Source organism: Pipistrellus kuhlii, unplaced genomic scaffold (assembly GCF_014108245.1).
Source record: "Pipistrellus kuhlii isolate mPipKuh1 unplaced genomic scaffold, mPipKuh1.p scaffold_m20_p_2, whole genome shotgun sequence".
Lineage (NCBI taxonomy): Eukaryota > Metazoa > Chordata > Mammalia > Chiroptera > Vespertilionidae > Pipistrellus > Pipistrellus kuhlii.
The window spans coordinates 113,823,727-113,836,204 of NW_023425515.1; positions in this window are offsets into that span (position 1 = coordinate 113,823,727).

Consider the following 12,478-nt stretch of genomic DNA (forward strand, 5'->3'; position numbering starts at 1 on the left):
CCCCTCAACTGCCTTCCCCTGCTGGCTCAGTCACTCCTAACTGTTCTCCCCTACAGGCCTGTTTGCCCCCAACTGCCCTCTGTTATTGGCCTGGTCCCTCCCAAGTACCTTCCCCTGCTGGCCTGATTGCTCATAACTGCCCTCCCTTGCCAGCCATCTTGTGGTAGCCATATTGTGTTCACATGGGTCAGCCATCTTTGACCACATGGGGGCAGTCATCTTGCTTGTTGGAGTGATGGTCAATTTGTATATTACCTCTTTATTAGATAGGATTATTAATTAATGTTACCCCCCAAAGTTAATGAAAAAATGACAAAATATACAAAAAATTATAAAAAAAATTCATGAATTTTCTTTAGAATAAGAATTTACTCTGTTGCTGTCCCAACTTAGAACAAATAATCCTTATTTATATAATTTCTAACATTTTTATAACTCCCCTTGCCATGCAAACTGGTTGTAATGGATTCTGTACTTCTTTTTAAGTCACAGACCATACATGGAGAGTATAACTCATTCATACATGAAAATACCCCTGGCATAATCTTAAGGAATTTTGAAAATTTATGTTGATTAATCTTTCTTACCCACACAAATAGAAATTGTAATTCCTTCATCAAATCTATTCCTCTTTATGCTTCCAATTTATACATAGAGTATAGTATAGCTAAAATATTTAAACTCAATATTTTTAATGTTAGCGCTGTTTCTTTTTTTAATACATTTTTTATTCATTTCAGAGAGGAAGGGAGATGGAAAGATAGAATCATTGATGATGAAAGAGAATAATTGATTGGCTGCCTCTTGCACAACCCCTACTGGGGACTGAGCCTGTAACCCGAGTATGTGCCCTTGACTGGAATCAAACCTGGGACCTTCCAGTCTGCAGTCCAATGCTCTGTCCACTAAGCTAAACCAGTTAGGGCAGGACTGTTTCTTTTTAACCCAAATTCCCAGAATCTCCACACTATGCAACTATACTGCATTGTACATCTTATTTCTGTTGTAGTTAAGCATTTCTTAGTAATAGTAAAATTTCTAGTTCTATTTTACTTTAAACATCAGTGAACATTTGAGCTGAAAAAGAACTTGGAGCAATCAACTAGTTCATCTTTCAATACCTAGACATCTTAGACTTTAGACCATCCTAAAATGATATGTTACTCTTGTCTGATGTGATTATATACTTGTGTCTTTTCTGATATTGAACAAATAATGGACATTCCTGCTATAAGCCATTTTTATCATTTCATATGTGCTTTTCTTTTATCATATTTCTTACAACTAATGATAATTATGTACATGTAATTATTTTTGTCTTTTTGCATGTTTGTATATTTCATATTAATATTATATATGTTATTAAAAACATGTTAGTCTTTTTAAAAATGTTTTTTATTGGTTTTAAAGAGAGAGGAAGGGGGAGAGAGAGAAACGTTAACGATGAGAGAGAAACATCAATTGGCTGCCTCTTACATGCCCCCTACTGGGGATGGAACCCACCAGCTGAGCTTGTGCCCCGACCAGGAACCAAACCAGGGACTTTTTTTTTTTTTTTGAGTATTTTCTTTTTTCTTTCTTTCTTTTTAAAATTTATTTAATTGATTTTTCACAGAGAGGAAGAGAGAGGGATAGAGGTCAGAAACATTGATGAGAGAGAATCATTGATCAGCTGCCTCTTGCACCCCCCCCCCCCACTGGGGATGTGCCCGCAACCAAGGTACATACCCTTGCCCGGAATCGAACCCGGGACCTTTCAGTCCACAGGCCAACGCTCTATCCACTGAGCCAAACCGGACCCAGCCAAACCAGGGACTTCTTGATGCATAGGAGGATGCTCAGCCAATGAGTCACACCAGCCAGGCCAGGAAACAAGTTAATCTTATGTACAATCTAATCGTCTCCCAGTGGACAATGGGTTGAATTGATTGAATTATGCCCCCCCCCCCAAAAAAAAAAAAAAAAAAGATATGCTGAAATCCCAATCCTCTGGTGTCTGTAAATGCAATATTATTTGGAAATAGGGCTTGTTCATGCAGATGTAATCAAGTTAAGATGTAATTATACTTGATTAGGAAGGGCCCTACTTCAATATGACTGTGTCTCTATAAGAAGAAAATCCGACATGAAGACAGAGACACTCAATGACAATACTAGGCAACAAGTGAGGGAACTGAAAACCAAGAAACACAAAATGCTAATGGCCACCACCAGATGCCAGAAAAGGCAGGGAAGGCTTTTATCCTGTCTTGGTGAGACACTGGCTCTGCTGACACCCTGAGTTTGGATTTCTAGTCCCCAGAACTGAAAAATTATTTCCTGTTGTTTTAAGCTGTGAAGTTAGTGACAGTTTATTACACCAGTCTGGGGACTATACACCGTGCAAGTCACAGTTGGTTCCTAATAGGCCGTCAGTTAATTCTTGTTAAATGAATGCATGATGAGTAAATGACTGAGTGAAGATAATTGCACAGTATGATTTTATTTGTATATTACATCTCCTTGCCCTCACAAATAGGAAATTATAATTCCTTCATCAACTCTATGCCTATTTCTTCATGTCTTCAAATTTCAAATACAGAGTGCCCAAAATATTTTGAAATCAATACTTTGTGTTTTTGTTGTTGTCAACATAGAGTTAACCAAGAAGGAACATTCATAAATACATAATAAATAATACATAATACAATCTACATATACCTGAATGGGTTCACATATGAGGTGATGGTGGGCTACTCATATAAAAATAAAGCATGTCTATGCACAAGCCAGACCTCTGTTTGGTGGGCTATTTGGTAAATGTTTTTTTTTTCAATTCTCCACTACAAATGAATGATTGTTCTTATGGCATTTTCTCTATATTCAAATAAGTGGATTTTTACTTTAGCTAAGCAAATCCTATATAATAAAAGGGTGATATACAAATTGACGCTAACGGTGGAACAACCAGGAATGACCAGTCACCATGACACCCACTGACCACCAGGGGGTAGTTGCTCAATGCAGGATCTGCCCCCTGATGCCTGATGGTCAGTGTGCTTCCATAAAGAAAGCTCCGCTCAGCCACAAGCCAGCTCAGCGGCGATGGCAGCGGGCCTCTCCAGCCTCCTCGGCAGTGCTAAGGATGCCCAGGCTACAAGAGGGATATCTGACTGCCAGCTTAGTCCCAGGCCCCTGGGAAGCAAGCCTAACTCATCAGTCAGACATCCCCTGAGGGGTCTTGGACTGTGAGAGGGCACAGGCCAGGCTGAGGGACACCCCCTCTGAGTGCATGAATTTTCGTGCACCCAGCCTATAGTATAATTATAAAATTAAAAATGATCTATCACACAATGTTTTCAATGAAACAAAAATAGAAAAATATGAAATATAGAGAAAAAATATGTGCTATTTTCCATTTGAAAATATGAAAAAATCAATGACACATAAGGGGCATTAGAGTGGTGGATGCTTTGCTATTATTATCCTACATTTGTCTGTGAGGATATATAAATGTTTCATATATAAAACACTAAGGAATTCTTTAAATACTTATTTCCATTTTATAGGTAATCCAACTAAGGCATTTTTATTTCTAAATTAGGAACTAAATGTGTCAAAATTAGGTCACATTTATCTTCAATTTTAACACCCATATGACAAAGAGAGACTTATTTGATAAAGAGGATACTGCAGAGTCATTGTATCTCCTTAAACCATTTTAATAACTGGATAAGCTTAAAACAATTAGCACAAATAGTGTCTGCTATGTAAAAGGAGAAAATGAGATATAAGGACCAAAATAGACTTGAAAGTGCAAAGATATAAGAAACACACACATACAGACACACACACACACACACACACACACACACACTCGCACATTAGGAAACACATTTCTGGAAAGCAAGGCCTGTGTTTTATAACTTCTAAAATATATTGTGTCAGGGATTTTAAACTTAATGAGTGCCATCTAGTAATAACCTTCATATCAATAATCATATTTCCTTATTCCTATTCGTTCTCTTTGAGCAATAATTGACTTGACGATTGGTTAAAATTCTACACACTTGAAGGTATTTGTGTCTATTTTTTTCATTATTGCAATAAATATAAGAGATATATATTTTATAAATAAACTCTAGAAATTTCCCATTAGGACAATAAAAATTTTATAGATTTGCATGATAGCCTTGGAAATAAGTTCCCCTAAAAGGTAATGCTATTTGGCTAGAGGTACAATGGATAAGTAAACTGCTGGCATTGAAATATCTTGAGGAATAGAGACCTTATTGATCTTTGGGTTGAGGTTATTTTATGGACTTTAGGAAAAACTCATTCTTATTAATGTGCAAATATTTACCATTACATTTTTACTTGAAAATTTATTCTCTGGAAATTTTATATGTACCTATTAAGTGGCAAATAGCTATTTTATGCCTATTTTTAAAAATGAGTACTCGTTATGTCTGATGAAATATACAAAATCACTATAGGGAGCAGATGGTTATATCTGATCAGAGTGGTTCCTCTAAGGATGGTTCCCCAAGGATAGAACCCAGGGCAAGGAAAGATTCTACCTTTACTTGTGTCTGCTACCAAAAATATTGTACCTTGTCCTTCTCCTCTGTAAAATGTCCTGATGTTGTCAACTTATACTGATCTCCTTCTTCTCATTGATATTTAAAATTTGTAATTAAATTTATTGGAGTGACATTGGTTAATAAGATTATAGATGATCTCTCAATAAGTATATTAATAAAATTTTATCTATCATCTATCTATTATCTATCTAGCTTTTATTCTATATAATAGAGTTAATATGCTAATTAGACTAGAAGGCAGAACAACTTTCCAGGAACCACCTTCTGAAATGACCAGTAGGCGGGAGGCAGGGCCATGGGGCTGGGAGACAGCTGAGGCCACAAGGCAGCCAGGGTCATGAGACAGCCAGGGCTGCAAGGACCGAGCCCCTTGCACAAATTTTGTGCACCAGGCCTTAGTAATAATATATGTGACCATCTTGTTATGTGTGCTGCACCTATCTTTATCTCAGCATTGTAACCAAATGATAAGCTCCCATGTGTTGTGGATGATACTTCCCTTATGTTCCTGTCCATATGCAACACAGTTCCAGTCACTGAGTACACATTCAATACATTCCCATTCAATGGCTGACTTATGGCATAATTCATTTCTATGTCACCACAAAGGGTTTTCCTAAAAAGCCAATGTTATTTGTGTGTGTGTGTGTGTCTGTGTGTGTGGTGTGTGTTAGCTCCAATCAACTTGTTCAAGCCTTTAGTGGTACACTGGCATGTGCAAAGTGGCAGATCCTTGTGACCACAGATCCCAAGGAATCTGAGCGCATAGTGGACTACAATTGTTTTAAAATTTATCAGCTGCTTTGTACTCATTGTGTTCAATGCGTGGCAAAACTAATAATATTTCTTTTAAGTGTGCTTGGAGGAAGTACAAATTTTGGGAAAACATCCCCTACTGTTTTCCATCTGCTGCCCTCTATGTAGAAGGCAAAAACAACAGTTTTATTATTGAAGACTATGAATGGCTTACCCACCTGCTGGCCTGTGTGCAAGCATGGAGCACAGTGCCCTTCAGTTGCACCAGAGCCCAATCTGCCTCAGTGCTAACTCAGAGCAGAGGGGGTTAAAAGCTTTGGTTTTCCCTTAGTAACCATTTAGAAGTACACAATGCAAGTCAACCATCGTTTAATTTATTTTGCTTTGTTAGATGGTGGCGTTAATTAATTTTGCTTTGTCGCCTCGCTTTCCTCTTGATAACATCATTCTTTTTAATAGCAATGGAACCTTGCAAATGTCAAGCAGCCTGCCCCAATCACAACAGGCCGCAACATAAAAACACATTAGAGTTTGGAGTCACCACAAATAACTACTTTACGAAAAAATGTAATAGCTGTAATTATGTTTGTGCCTGCCAGTGAGCTGCCCTCCTCCTCTCTGTCTCTCTCTCTCTCTCTCTCTCTGTCTCTCTCTCTCTCTCTCTCTCTCTCTCTCTCTCTCTCTCTCTCTCTCTCTCTCTCTTTCTCTCAGTGTTCTTAATGGATTTTTGTCGTACAAAACATCAGCACCTATTGTCAATGCTCAGTGGTCTCTGCCTTTTGGACAGTCAGCTATTTATATCTGTGTTGAGCCACCTGCTACATTATTACCTCCTGGGTGCTCTCTGACTTCCCATATTGGCTCTATTTGACTGACCTACTTCTTGAACCATTTGGTATTGTCTCCATAATTTCAAATGTATTTTTTCCTTTATCATATTAAAGCCTGCTTGTACCCCAAACAATACCAGGATTAACATGACATTTCTGCTTATCTAAAAGGCTCTTACAGGTCCTTGTGTTCCTAGCAGGTTCTTATCCTTTAGTTTGTCACCAAGAAGGTAAACAGAAGGAATAATTGCTCCATACCTTAATCTTCAGAGATCTCAACCCATTGCCTAGTGTCATGCAATATGGTCTGGCTTTGCCTCCTAGGAGTAGTATTTGAAAGGCAACAAGGATATTAGTAAGCTCAGTACGGTCCCCTAGGCCATCAATTTGATACTTTCTAGTGATAGCTGTGGAATGGTGTGATGAATGCAAACAGTAGCTTTGATAACAAGGAACATGAAGGAAGCGTTGCTTACGTGATCAGGCATAAAATTAGCTGAGGGTACAGGGGGAAAAGTTCTGGTGTGCACATATGTGTGTGTGTGTGTGTGTGTGTGTGTGTACAGTTGACCCACACTGGGTTGGTGGTAATGACTCTTGCAAGGTAGAAAATCTGCATATAACTTTTCACTACACTTAAATTTAACTACTAATAGCCTACTCTAGAATAGAAACCTCACAGTAATATACAGTTAATTAACACATAATTTTATGTTATGTGTATTATATACCCTATTCTTACAATAAAACAATATATAAAACAGAAAATGTTATTAAGAAAATCATAAGAAATATAAAATATATTTACTGTATTTATTTAAAAATATGCATGTAAGTTAACTGGTACAGTAAAACCCATGTTGTTCAACGGTCAACTATGATGGCATAACTATAGATTGGATTAAATAGATGATATAGATATAGATTATATAGATATAGACACAAATGTAGATATATGTCTGTCGTGTGTGTATATCTTATTATGGGCCAGGCTAGATACTAGGAATATAGTGGTGGTAACCAAGACAAACTCATCCACTGCCCTAATGAATCTTCTAGTCTAGTGGGAATGTCTTGATCAATTTTATAAAAGGGCTTGATGCATTTGGTACCTATGTTCCTCTGGCATTTGATAGATATGGTCAACAATAGGAGATATGCCTGGGGGTAGAATGGCACAAGTAAGACTTATTGATAAGAAAGTTTCAGGCATGTTGGAGCAGTGAGGTAGAAAACTGATTGATGCAGAGGAGGTTTGTCTCCACAGGTGTAGAGAGACACAACTATGAAAAAGAACCGATCTATTTGGGGTCTATTTGAGGATCTTGACAATCATGTGAAAGGATTTCTGTGCTGTTCTACAGGTAATGGGAAGCAGGAAGTCAATTAAAGATTTTAAGTGGTAGAAGAGCAACACAACAATTTCAGAAGAATAATCTGAAGTCAGATGAAGTACTTAGTGCGGGAGAAGCTGTTAGAGACAATAAAATGTGAAGCAGTTGTGTTATGAATAAAATGTACACTATGTGGGGAATCACTGTCAAAGATGAGGTTGTTTGGAGAGTAAAGTAATAACAACCAGTAAACAATGGAGAGGCTATCTGGTATAATAGACAGGATTGTAGTCTTCAGAATAAGACCAAAGTGGAGTCAAATCCCTGCTCTACCCTATACTTGCTCTCCGAGGCTAGGGAAAGAATGTTCCCCATTGATTCTCCTGCCACACATACCTGTGTGTACTTATGTAAGTGCCTGAAATCAATATCCTTGGGTAGATCTATTACTCGGCTCAGCTCCTGCCACACATTAAAAAAACAAATCACTGCTGGCTGTTATTGTCAGACTAGAGACCCGGTGCATGGATTCGTGGGCTCCCTCGGCCTGGCCTGTGAGGATCGAGCTGAAACTGGCAGCCTGACATCCCCTGAGGGGTCCCAGAGTGTGAGAGGGTACTCTACAAAGTTACTATCACTCAGCAGTGCCTGCATTGAGGGTCTGCCCCCTGTTGGTCAGTGTGCATCATAGCTACCAGACATTTGGCCAGTAGCTATGACACACACTGATCACTAGGGGGCAGCTTCTGCATAGAGCGTCTGCCCTTTGGTGGTCAATGTACATCATAACTACCTGGCCATTAGCCAGTCAGCCTGTCAGACATTAGACTTCTATATATATATATATATATATATATATATATATATATATATATATATATATATATATATATATATATATATATAAATTTTCCTGACTTTTGATGAAAAACTCTGATGAATAGTAGGGTTAACTAATTCTCACTGAGGAGTTTCAAAGGGAATGTGGGAGTGGGGAGAGAGATTAAACAGGGAAACTTGTACATGCATATATGCACAGCCCATGGACACAGGCAATAGTCTGATAAGGGTCTGGGAGGGGGAAGTGTAGGGGATGGAGGGGTTCATCAACAATAAAGATACATTTAAAAACAAACAAAAAAACCCACGAAGTACTGATATCCAGATTTTAACCCAGATTTTCACAATCTTCAGAGACCCAACACCATCTCCCTTTTTTAGAGAAGAAATAACCAAAATATGGTTTTGACATTCATTCAGAATATAAAGAGAAAAATAATGGATCAAGAAAAAACAAGTAAAATCCTGGTGTCATAGATGTCCTTAATGTAGAAAAGAACTTCAAGCTAAAGGATGTGCTGGTAGCAAATAATTGATGGGTGTTAGCATTCTAGGTATGATCTTATCATCCTCTCTTCCCTGCCAGAACAAGCTATGGACGGACTGCTCTCATCCTGTCTGCACCAAAGGAGAGAGAGAATCTTAGTGACTCCCCACTGCCTTAAGACAAAAGCCTTACAACCTAAAGTGCCATTTGAAGTCTTCACCTTGTCCCTGGCAGATACTTATAACTGTACTTCTAACTAACGCTTTGCAACACGATTTGTACTGGACCATTTCTTCCAGTGTCTACCACCTAAAACGTGTGTATGCTTCCTTACAGTCATACCTTCTTTTCTGAGGACATGGAGCTCTAGGAGGTGATTAAGGGGGGTGGAGGGACGGGGTACTCTGGAACCTGACTTCTGAAGTTCTTATCCTGGTTCCATATTGCCTGGCTGGGGGACTGCATCCAAAAGACTCAACCACTATATATCTCATTTTTCTCATCTGTAGAATGCGTATATAAATTATGCAATATCAGAGTATTGCTTTGGGGATTAAGTGACACAATTCCTGAGCAGAATTTAGAAGTATTACAAAGACTAGTATAGAAAATTAATGATATTTATTTCTATTATTATCTTTGGCTTTATTTAAAAGTCCAGGACAAAATCACTTTGTTTGAAAGGCCATACTTGACCACTCCAGCCCAACAAGTACTACCACCTCTAAATTTCTCAGATTTTCACAGAAGTTATTTAGCCGTTACACCATGTCTCACATTGTTGTCTAGTGAGTGTATGTGTGTTCTTAATTAGATTGTAAGTTACTTGAGGGTGGAATGATTTCAAATAATTTTCTCCAACTCTTAGTGAATACAATATAGTACTTTCCAAGTACTAGGGTCTCAATGACTATTTGCTGACTAGAGCATTAAAAGTGATCTGATAGCCAGGCGAGGTGGTTCAGTGGTTGTGCACCAATCTGTGAAGCAGGAAATCACAGTTTGATTTGCGTTTAGGTCACTTGACTGGGTTGTGGGCTCAATCCCCAGTGGGGGACGTGCAGGAGGCAGCCAATCAGTTATTCTCTCTCATCAATGATTCTCTCTCATCCTTAATGTTTCTATTTCTTTCTCTCTCTTCTTTCCTCTCTGAAATCAATAAAAATATATTAAAAATAGAAATAGAATGTGTTCTGATAGATGGTCCAGAGCATTAAACATTATTTTGTCAGGTGTAAACAAAAGAAATATATAACTAACTTGGAGAATCTGCGGAAGGATATTTATCAGCCATTAGAGAGAGCACTTCCAATTTGGCCTATATTTACATGAGCCTGACATTTAAATGGCTGAATCAGGTCACAGGAAGAACTTTCTGAGTAGGTCATAGACAGCTGCATTGTTTTGATAACTGCAGTGTCCTGAATAAATGTTTGATGTCATTTACTCCATATCATTCTCTACTCACCTTTTAATTTCTTTTAATAAATAAATTTATTTTAATGATCAATTGGAATTAAAGGAGATCACAGATATTTCAAATAAAATCTCTTAATTAAATGCACATCTGAGAACCTTAATTTAACTATTACTAAAGCTCCATGCTCTCAAGACATCTTAATTTACACTGAGTATAATCGTACCTTATTCTTTCATTTCAGGCAGTTAAAGATGCAGGTAGCTTCTTTTATCCCTTAATAGAGAGCAAGATTTCTGTTTTAAAACATTAGTATACATGTAAACAGCCTTTATTGATTTTCAAATAGAAACTGCTTATCATAGGCAGGTTATTAAGACTCTTTAAAAAAAGTTGAGGTACCAAAACCATGCATTCATAAACAAAACAGAACATTATGCATTATGATTTTAAATTCTAGGATAATTAATAGTGACTTGATTAATTGAGTAGCTAATGTAATCTTAAAACTCTAATGGTTATTATAAATGATATTTCTTCAGAGCAAGAAAAAATATTTTACTGATGGCCAGAAATATGGATAAGAGGATATATCATAAGAAGACATTTATTAAATTCTGTATTTCCTGCAAAGTTAGTCTTATGTTAGCATGCTAATTTTTAAAAAGCAAAGAAAAATACTTTGATATAAATTTTTTAAATGTAGGATGTTTGTTTTCTATTGGATAAAATAAGACTTCCACACTTCAAATTATAATAGCTTTTTCTCTAATACGCTTGCATTTCCTACTTTCTTTCCTCTCTCCACCTCCCCTCCCTCTTTCTTTTTCTTTCTATATAGAGAATCATTAATTTTAAATAATTAAGTAAATTATATCAATGTCATTGCTACTACTTTTGCGATAAAATTTTTACTTTACATTTTTATTGCAGGTATTTAGATAAAATAGAATAGTAAACCAAAGGAATGAAAGATAATGCCTTAATATAATTCAAAAGTTAGATCATTTGGAAGAATATCTGGAAATCCAACCATGATCCCTTCATTGGTTGATTAAGACATTTTTGGTGTCTTGATTTAAAATAACAGGAAACAAATAATAAGTGATGGGAAAATCCTTAGGCATTGCCATTACACTAACAAAAGAACTCCCAAATTTAAAAAAATATATATATTAGACGCATGAGTTCTCATGTAATAAATGCCATATCTGACATCATTTCAGATATTTTTTTATACTTGATGTGAAATGATAAAGCATGCATAAGATTTGAGAACTTTAAGATATAGAATAGAAGCAATAGAGAATAGCAGTGCTTAAATCAAAACAGAAACTATTTTCACCTATTTTAAATCTTATCTCTCTTTTCTCCAGTGTCAAGCCATACAATTCATTTAGATAAACTAGTTTACTTGATTTATATGCAGCTGTTGTGTTTATGGGTGATGGGGAATTTTTTCCCAGTGTAACAATGAGCCTTAAAAAAGATTATATTCTATGGGCAAGCAAAGAATGATGTTTAAGCATGGCTTTCTCAGCATTTATCTCTGAGTGATTGAATTTGAGTATCTCCTAGGAATAAAATATTTGATTATGGAAGTTTTGGGTTGCACTTCAAATGCCACTGCATAAACATTCCCCCAGCTTATGTGAACAGCTAAATTGCAACACACACACACACACACACACACACACACACACACACACAAATGTGCATGTTGACCTGAAAAAAATTACTAGTCGCCATAATATCTCATATTGGAAATATGAACAGTGAAACGGGGGCATTATGGACCCCTGCAGACTGGTCTGGGTAGTTTCTGATGCCTGCTTTGAAGTCCTTAATGCAGTTTCAGTTTCTGCACCCCTGCATCCTTTGGGAAGAGTACAACTTGATGCTAACTAAACAGAAAGCTAATCTTATCTAATAAAAGAGTAATATGCAAATTAACCACACTTGTGCTACACCCACAAGCCATGCCCACCAGCCACAGCCACCAACTAATCAGAGCAAGTATGCAAACTAACCCCAACCAAGATGGCTGCAGCCACAGAGAGCAGGAGGGAGGCTTAGGTTTCCCAGGCAATGGAAGAAGTCAAGCTTTTCACCTGCCCTAGCCAGCATAAGCCTCCACTCCAGGCTATAAAGTTTCAATTATTGAAGGTAAACAAATCCAAACAGAAATGCTGGCAGTCACTGAGTGAGCAGAAGGCTTGGCTCAGTTCAAG